Source organism: Erinaceus europaeus, chromosome 20 (genome assembly GCF_950295315.1).
Source record: "Erinaceus europaeus chromosome 20, mEriEur2.1, whole genome shotgun sequence".
In the NCBI taxonomy this organism is placed as follows: domain Eukaryota; kingdom Metazoa; phylum Chordata; class Mammalia; order Eulipotyphla; family Erinaceidae; genus Erinaceus; species Erinaceus europaeus.
In genome coordinates this window covers 29,228,017-29,237,667 of record NC_080181.1, presented here as the reverse complement: position 1 = coordinate 29,237,667, position 9,651 = coordinate 29,228,017, and positions in this window count along the sequence as shown.

Sequence of the window (9,651 nt, the reverse complement as noted above, 5' to 3'; positions counted from 1 at the left end):
CATCTGTGCTATGAGCACTTACATATCTAGAGGACATCTGTCCACCTGGAACTGATTCTCCCATAGGAGCATGTTTCATTACCCACAATCCATCAACAAAAACATTCGTTTATTCTCAGTCACCTGCCAACATTCCCTTAAACCGGTGGAGGCAAAAGACAAGATAATATGCTGGATACTGAGCAGCAAGGTGTTTATGTTCCTATCAGTGACACATATCTGTAGGCAAATCAGTCAGGATGATTTTACCCTGCCAGGGCACATTTGTAAATACCTGAACACACTTATTTGATTTTTACAACTGTAGGAAAATGTACTCTTGGCATCAAAGGGAAACTAGTTTACAACATCCAAAATAGACGCTAACCAAAGGGGAAAGTCACTGGGTTTTAGGATGTTGAAGAAACTTTAAAATAAGGGAGACAGAAACCTAAGTTTGCACATGGTGAGACTTCCATTTCTTGAGGAGTCACAGAAGGTCCATCTGGGAAGTCAGGCAGTAGCACAACGGATTAAGTACAGGTGGCACAAGGTGCAAGGACCAGCGTAAGGATCCCGGTTCGAGCCCCCAGCTCCCCACCTGCCAGGGGAGTTCACAGGTAGTGAAGCAGGTCTGCAGCTGTCTCTCTTTCCCCCTCTCTGTCTTCCCCTACTCTCTCCCTTTCTCTCTGTCCTATCCATCAACGATGACATCAATAACAACAACAACAATAACTACAACAAGGGCAACAAAAGGGAATGCATAAATAAATAAATATTTTTTAAAAAAAGGTTCATTTGGACAAAGAACAAGTTAGGCACAAAGAACAGTTAGGGATGAATTTCATTAGGTAACAGAATCCCAGACAAAAGAAACTACTTAAACAAAAGTCTGCAGATAAGCAAATAGTCCCCTTAACCTGCAGTCCCTCTTATTATCTTATTAGTAAAGCCAATTGACACAGCACACAAAGCATGATGGGTTACACATTTCCTAAGGGTCAATTGTACTTAGTCCCAAAGCTACTTAGACCAGTCTGAATGTTGCTTTAATGGCCTGATTTAATTAGCTAGCATGTAAACTCAGGAAATAAGATTACAAAAAGAGAGTTGTTGTTATTCAAAGTAGCATGCTTTGAAAACATGTCAAGAAGACAAGTCCTAAAAAGAAAAGACAATAAAATTAACTCTGGGCAAAACAACTTTAATAGTTTAGGGGACTGAAAAACAAAGGGTTTTAAATGTAGAATTATGCAATCATATTGCTTCACAAGCACTAAAAGCCTATGAATCACTTTTTTTTTTAAAGAAGCTATAACTAGCCATCATCAATAAGCCATCATTAGTGTGGTTGGTGCAAGAAAGATAACTCTCAATACCAACTATCTTACACACCAAGAAGGGTCTTGCCCAAGTTCAAGACATTGCTAAAGAAAATGCACACTTATGGGTTTTGAGTTGAAATAAAATATGAATGTGTGTATGTGTGTGTGTGTGTGTGTCATTTTTTAAAATGATTCTGAGTTTTTATTTTAATTTTAATTTTAATTTTTTTTTAGTTTTATCCAATTTTTCCTTTGCCAAATTTATCTGGTAAAGGCAGTTCCTAGAGCACAGAGCAAGCAGAGGACAGGGCAGTAGAGGAGGAAGTGGAGTCAGATAATGAGACTTTGGAACCATGATGTGTCTGGGTCTTTGTAAGCAATGTAGACCTAAATGCTTTTTTACCACAAGAGTGACCTGATCACACAATGTTCTTCACAAGATAACATGCTGGCTCCAGCATAGAACATGAATTGGAAGGAAAGGAGAAACGTCTTCAGGCATGAGCCGAGTTAGGAGAGCTCTACAGTGATTTGGGTTTCCTGTAGTTACTGAATAAAGAACGGTCATGGGGGAGGATGGATACAGAGATAAGAGCGGATTCAAGTAAGACTTAAGAGTTAATATATGGGGACAGGGTGGTGGCGCACCTGGTTGAGTGCACATGTTACAGTGCCCAAGGACCCTGGTTCAAGCCCCCGGACCCCACCTGCAGGGGGAAAGCTTCACGAATGGTGAAGCAGGATTGCAGGTGTCTCTCTATCTCTTTCTCCCCTCTCCATTTCTGACTATCTCTATCCAATAAATAAATAAAGATAATAAAATTTATTTTAAAAAGAATTAATATATGGAGAATTTTTTGCTGATTAGATGTAGCACATAAGGGAGAGGCTAGTGTCAGAAACCACACTATGTTTGGGACTTGGACACCTGCATCATTGGTGATGATTACCCCTGAGAGAGAAAACAAAATAAAAGAATGTGGTCAGTGTGGGAAAGTGATGAGCTCACATTGAGCATCTTGAGCCCCATAATCCTGTGGGACATTCAAAGAAAGATGTTGAGTATGTGGTTGGACTACTGGGTATGACAGTTCAAGGGAAGCTAGCGGCTAAATACTTAGATTTGTGAGTAATTAGCATAGAGAGAGCAACTGAAGTCAGTAGAGTAAATGCAACTGCTTGGCTAGGAAAAGAAAGACAGCCCTGAGAGAAGAAAGATGAAATAGTCTTAGGAATTAACAAGCAAAAAACAACCAACTGGAAGGAAAAAAAAAAAGTATGAGCAGAATATGTAAGGAAAAAACTTCACACAAGGAAAACAAAAACCAAATTCATGAAAGGAATTGTCAAGAAGAAAAGGAAAGGAATTCTACATACTGACTAAACAAAAGACTTTCATGCCTGAATCTCTGAGATCCCAGGTTTAATCCCTGCACCACCATCAGCCAGAGCTGAGCAGTGTTCTGGTCTCTCTGTTTCTTTCTTTCTGTATCTCCAAGAAATAAATATTTTAAGAAATAAATGCAAGTAGTGTCATAATAATGCTTTATATCATTGTCTGGCAATTTCTATTGTTGGGAAGGGTAAAGATTTGAGGAAAGTCATACTGGATTCTCCAAGAAATAAATATTTTAAGAAATAAAATATCTCCAAGAAATAAATATTTTAAGAAATAAATGCAAGTAGTGTCATAATAATGCTTTATATCATTGTCTGGCAATTTCTATTGTTGGGAAGGGTAAAGATTTGAGGAAAGTCATACTGGATTATTACAACTTTTTTGGGAAACAAACATTTTGCATTGTCTTATAAAGTAGGTCCATGAATTATACTCCTATGTTATGTACCATAGAGAAAATCTTACACATGTGCTCCAGGAGATAGATTCAAAGATGCCTTCAGCACTGTTGTCCTTAATAACATAATGTTAGAAACAACTTCAATAGTCAGGAACAGAAAATGGATAAAGGTGGCAGATTCACATAAAGGATTTCTGTGAAACAGTAAAAAAGAATGAATTGCACATGTATATAACAGTATGTAGCAATCTAAGAATTCTAACACTGAATGGACAAGAGAACTTAAGTCTGTGTGTTATACTGTATGGTAAAATAGAAACAAATAAACAAAACATACTTCATGCACTTTAAGTAACATAATAGTGCAGACTGGTTTTACACAATGCACCACCGTTTGGTTGAGTGTGAGTTCAAGGATATTCATTTTTACTACAATATTTTGTGGATTTTATAACTTTTAAGCATATTTTATTTACTTAATTGATAGATACAAAGAGAAATCAAGAGGGGATGGGGAGACAGAGAGGCAAGAAGAAAGAGAAACACAGCACTGCTTTAGCACTAGTGAAGCTTCTCCACCACAAGTAGAAACCATGGACTTGAACCTTGAGTACTGTAACGCATACACTCTACTGGGTACGCCACCACCTAGCCTTTATTTTATAGCTTTTATATAGGTTGTGAATATTATTTTTTTTCTTTATTGGGGGATTAATATTTTACATTCGATAGTAAATACAACAGTTTGTACATGCATAACATTTCTCAGTTTTCCACATAACAATACAAACCATGAATATTATTTTGTATGAATCAAAATAGCATATTAAACCAAATTAAAAAGAAAGAAAACAGGGAAGAAAGTCTTTAGATGCACGATTTATATTCTGAATAAGACAAAGAGTTCTGAATTGAAAGACTGCATGGCTTTAATCCCTTGTTATAACTTCTCTACTGAAGTCTTTTTTTTTTTTTTTTACCTCCAGGGTTATTGCTACACTACGAATCCGCTACTCCTGGTGGCCTTTCTTTCTTCCTTCCTTCCTTCCTTCCTTCCTTCCTTCCTTCCTTCCTTCCTTTATTTCTCTATTTATTTATTGTTATTGGATAGGACATAGAAAAACTGAGAGGAAGGGGAGAGTGAAAGACACCTGCAGACCTGCTTCACTGCTCGTGCAGCTACCCCTACAGGTTGGGAGCCCAGGGCTCAAACCTGGATCCTTGCATGGGTCATTGCACTTAGTACTATGTGCTCTTAACCAGGTTTGCCACTGCTCAGCCTCCCTCTACTGAACTCTGTTTTAGAGTTTCAGCTTCTTTTATTGTAGATCTAACTTTATGGCCCAACCTCAGAACTCATACAGAATCGTGGGCTTTTACTTTACTAATATTTTCTCCATCAGTCTGACCCACTCAGTTATTTATTTTTATTCTTTTATAATAAAGGAATCTGTGTGCATTCGTATTAGCTACCTCTCGAGTTAAGCCAGATAGTTTTCTGGGAAGGCTTCCAGAGGATTTACCCAAGGCCCTGAATCAAACTCCTCCATAAACCCATCACTTGTGTAGTCCCCCAACATTCCCATCCAGGGAGAAAAAGGCCCTATACAGTACACTCTTGCCCACTATCCACTGATGCCTAGAGACAAGGTGTCTCCAAACTGCTTATTTGTTCCTGTTCCACAGCCGCGTAAGCCACTTTATCCAAAAATGCCACTCCCATGAACTCCAACCCAACTTCCAGGAAACAGGTGGGTCCTATTTACATCGATCCCCATTTGCTGGTCACAGGAAGGATTTCCCACATCCCAAAGATGGTTGAGATGGTCATGATCCTTGGTTTCTGATTCTACAGAAAGAGGATTTAAAGAAGTGTTGTGTGTCACAGATCAAGCCCTGTTCCATCTGTTCTGGCTCCACATTCAGTCTAAGGAGGGGCTCCAGAAAATAAGCTCAACGTTAGAACTGGTTCCTACTTGCAGCAGATACGATTCATGAGTGGTGAAACAGTGCTGTAGGTGTTTCTCTTTCTTTTTCCCTTTCAGTCTCCCCACTTCCCTCTCAATTTCTCTCTGTATTTATCAATTAATTAAATAAAATATGTTTCAAAGCTATAAAATACACAAAATACTATAGTAAAATAAATACCCTTGAAGTCACTCTCAACCAAAGGGTGGTGCACTGTGTAATCTGTGTACACATGTGCTCATTCTCATCTCCTCTCCCATCATGAGAATCACTGCCCTAAACTTTTTCTTTTCTTTTTTGCCTCCAGAGTTATCGATAGGGCTTTGTGCCTGCACTATGAATTCACTGCTCTTGGAGGCCATTTTCCCCATTTTTATTGCGCTTGTTATTACTATTGTTGTTGTTGTTGCTGTTGTTGTATAGGACAGAGAGAAATCGAGAGAGGAGGGGAAATGGAGAGGGAGAGAGAAAGACAAACACTTTCAAACCTACTTCACAACTTGTGAAGTGACATCCCCTCCACACATACACACACACACACACACACACACACACACACACACACATGCAGGTGGGGTGCCCCTGGTGCTGGAGCAGGGATCCTTATGCAAGTGAGCTACCGCCCAACCCCCATGCCCTAAATTTTCTTCATTAATCTCTGCAGTTTTATGTTACTTGAAATGCATGAGGTATGTTTGGTTGAACTTGGGGCAACAGAGACAGCTTCAAACTGTAGAAGGTAGTGGAAGAAGCTTCTACTACCACCCAAGCCTCCCCTTGACTCTGACTTGTACATCTTAATAACTGTTTATGACTTTAGGGAGGCATGGCCATGGAGTAACAGGGATTGGATCTGATCTCCTCCCACCCCAAAATAACAAATAAATACAAGAGATCCAAACAGAATCCATCAACTGCAGCTGAAACACCCGCAGTCTCAGGTTAGGGAGAGAAGGGGCACAGGATGGAAACCCAACATGGGAAATTAGCACTCCTGGCAGCACAGTGCCGCCATCTTGCCTCTATGGACAGAAAGCAGTGAAGTTACTCCCAGTACTAGAGGAAAAGCGAAGGGAGCTAAGACCTCTCAACCTTTGACTCAGAGGGGTTTTAGCCTTCTGAATTTAAGGCAGGGAAACAACAAAAACAAACAAATTCCAAAGCATTTGCAACCACAAGACAGCCCAACGCAACCCCCACCAGCCACAAAACATGTCACTTAACTGCTTCCTCTAAAATGTTTACCACCACATTGCCAATGAAATACACCGGGGTTTTGTTGCACTGGGCTGATTTCTTTCAGATAGAGAGAGACAGAGAGAAAGATCAGGTGGAGGTTGAAAGAGACACTACAGCACTGAAGCTGGTGTCCAATATGGTGGAGGCTGTGCTCAAACCTGAGCTGTGTAAACGGCAAGGCAGACACTCTATCCAGGTAATCTGGCACGCTGACCTTGTGAATGTTTTTAGATGAAGAAGAAAGGGGACGAACGGGTGTGGTTGAGAAATTGATCTGTTCCCCAGACCTGTGCATATGAAAATATATCAAAGTCATATTAAAGTGGAGAGTCATATGAACTTCAAACCCCAACCTCCCCATGTAAAGCCTGATGCTCTTTTTGATGGAGAAAAAAAAAAGTCTTTCCAGAGTTAGTCAGATCTCATTAGAGTCACTATTCTTTACCACCTCTTCTTCCTATGCTCCATTAATATTTGCCTCAGCTCTGCACATGACAAATTCTTATGAAATTTGTGCTTTGAAGCTTCTGCAACTTCATCTCTGGAAAGATGGTGAGTGTGGTCCAGGAGATGGTGCAGTGGACAAAGCATTGGACTCTCAGGCATGAGGTCCTGAGTTCTAACCCCAGCAGCACATGTACCAGAATGATGTCTGGTTCTTTCTCTCTCCTCCTATCTTTCTCATTAATAAATAATTAAAATCTTTTTTAAAAGAAAGAAAGAAAGAAAGATGGTGAGTAAGAAATGGTTTCCTAAAGATCTCCAACTTATTTGAACACACAAGAGAATCTTTGTTCTATGTAGTAACTCAACTGCTTTCCAGCACTTATTGAATGGCATCTTGAGCCGCACATGATCTGAAATCTCACGGTTGCTTCCTTCACCTGGTACACAGGGGGGAAATATCTTAAGAGGCATTCATTCATGAACAAGAGCATATTCTCCGGGCCAAGTCCAAATCTACCTGTTCAGAAGCCATGAGGTCAAGTATTTGGCCCATGACCTGCCCAGCTGGTAGTCTAGACATTCTAGACAGGGGTCTTCTAGTCTGTGCTGAAAAAGAACAGCATCTGATCAAATTCAGCACTAGTCATTCTAGAGAGTAAAAGCCAAATAAATGGTTGTGAGACTCTATTTCCTGTCTGAAAATGTTTTCAGAGCAGGTCTGGGATTGTCACCTGAGTAAACACAGGGAACTTCACAGTCTCTTCTACCACCACCTCCCTCCAAAAAAAAAAAAAGGCTCAAGGTTCTTCCTATGAAGAGCATGTCTAGACAGAGTTACTTCTGTGGTTCACATCTCCATGAAGAGCTGTTGACCACTGACACTCCTTGTTGGCCAACTGAGTACCTGCAGGTTCTTCCTCCTACCTCCACTCTTCCTGATGGGGAACAATTGCAATCTCTATGTCAAATAGTAGAAAGGTAATAACATCTGTGAACATTTTTATTGAAAAAACCCAGCTTCCTCCCACTGGCACACACCCAGTTTCTTCCCCTCTGCCTGGGGTCATCTCATGGGCAACCTGCCTAGCTTTCTCACTTGGCTTCTCTCCAGGATACCTTTCTCAGGTCACATGGTGAAGTTTCCAGACCTAACCCTGGTTGCTGGCACCTGACAGTCCAGACCTCTGCACCTGAAGCTGTTTAATAAAGTTAATATTACATATATATGTATATGTACATATGTATATGATGTGTTTATGCATTTTATCTTTATTATCCTGAGAACTCTGTTTAACTCTTCCTTGGAAACTGATTGATTTTTGCTCTTGCTCCCATGTTACATTGTACAAGGTTTTCTCTAAGTCTGCCTCATCAGACCCCATACTCAAGAGACAGAGAGAGATTTTATGGTTGAAGTACACATTCTTTTTTCCCATATGCTTCTCCCAGAGTCTCACATAATTACTCATATTCTGACTGTTCATAAAGCCTGTTTTACTGGGTTTCACCTATTTTTCACAGCGTCAAAGAATACATCTGAGAACAGGAATTCTGGAGAATACATTTTGGACAATACTATGAGACATTTATCTTTGTTTTTTTTTTTTATTTAAGAAAGGATTAATTAACAAAGCCATAAGGTAGGAGGGGTACAACTCCACACAATTCCCACCACCCAATCTCCATAACCCACCCCCTCCCCTGATAGCTTTCCCATTCTCTATCCCTCTGGGAGCATGGACCCAGGGTCATTGAGGGTTGCAGAAGGTAGAAGGTCTGGCTTCTGTAATTGCTTCCCCACTGAACATGGGCATTGACTGGTCAGTCCATACTCCCAGTCTGCCTCTCTCTTTCCCTAGTAGGGTGTGTCTCTGGGGAAGCTGAGCTCCAGGACACATTGGTGGGGTCTTCAATCCAGGGAAGCCTGGCCGGCATCCTGGTGGCATCTGGAACCTGGTGATTGAAAAGAGAGTTAACATACGAAGCCAAACCAATTGTTGAGCAATCATGGACCCAAAGCTTGGAATAGTGGAGAGGAAGTGTTAGGGGGGCATTCACTGCAAACTCTAGTGTACTTCTGCTTTCAGGTATATATTTTGCAGTAGTTTATGGATACGTGTGAACATAAGCTCTCTCTCACAGAAACTGGTGTATATCTAGGTTATGGGACTTTGTTAGAAAATGAACCACCTGAGATGAAATTAGAGTGTACTATAAAAGGAAAGGTCTCACCCAAGTAATGAAGCTGAAGGGTTGTCATTCCACTCGTGAAGTCTCTGGACACAGTCTGAGGTGAAGCATGTTGAGGTGGCAATCGTTGCGTTGGTTAGGTTGTGATCGGCAGATGCAATATTATTTGGTATGGATTGGGAGACGCATATGGGAAAGTGGGCCCTATCCAAGGGTTCCAGGACTGGGGGAAGTAGGGGGTCTATATTGGAGATGTGAGGTTCCTGCTGTCTTAGGGTTCAAGAAGACAATCGATAGTTAATGTTGTCATCACATTATTTGGTAATTGGGTTAACTTTGAAAAGTCCTTTTGTTAGGGTTTGCTGTACAGTATCCAGTATCTTGTATATAGCTGTGCTATTGGATGCTTCTAATCTACTTAGTCTAGGCTTTTGAGAGAGCCCGCATATCAAATACACAGCCTATATATTAAAAAGATTCAGTTTGTGTTTTGAAAAACTTTGAGACATACAATTGATTTTCCCCCTCTCATATTAATCAACTACTGATTTATATGTCTACATTTTGCTAGGAGTGTACAAAAATACCATTCCCACCACCAAAAGACTGTGACCCATCCCTCCCACCCACTCCCACCCCCCACTGGCCCAGGAAGCTGCATGTCTACCCCTCACCACAGGGTTTTTACTTTGGTGCCCTACTTA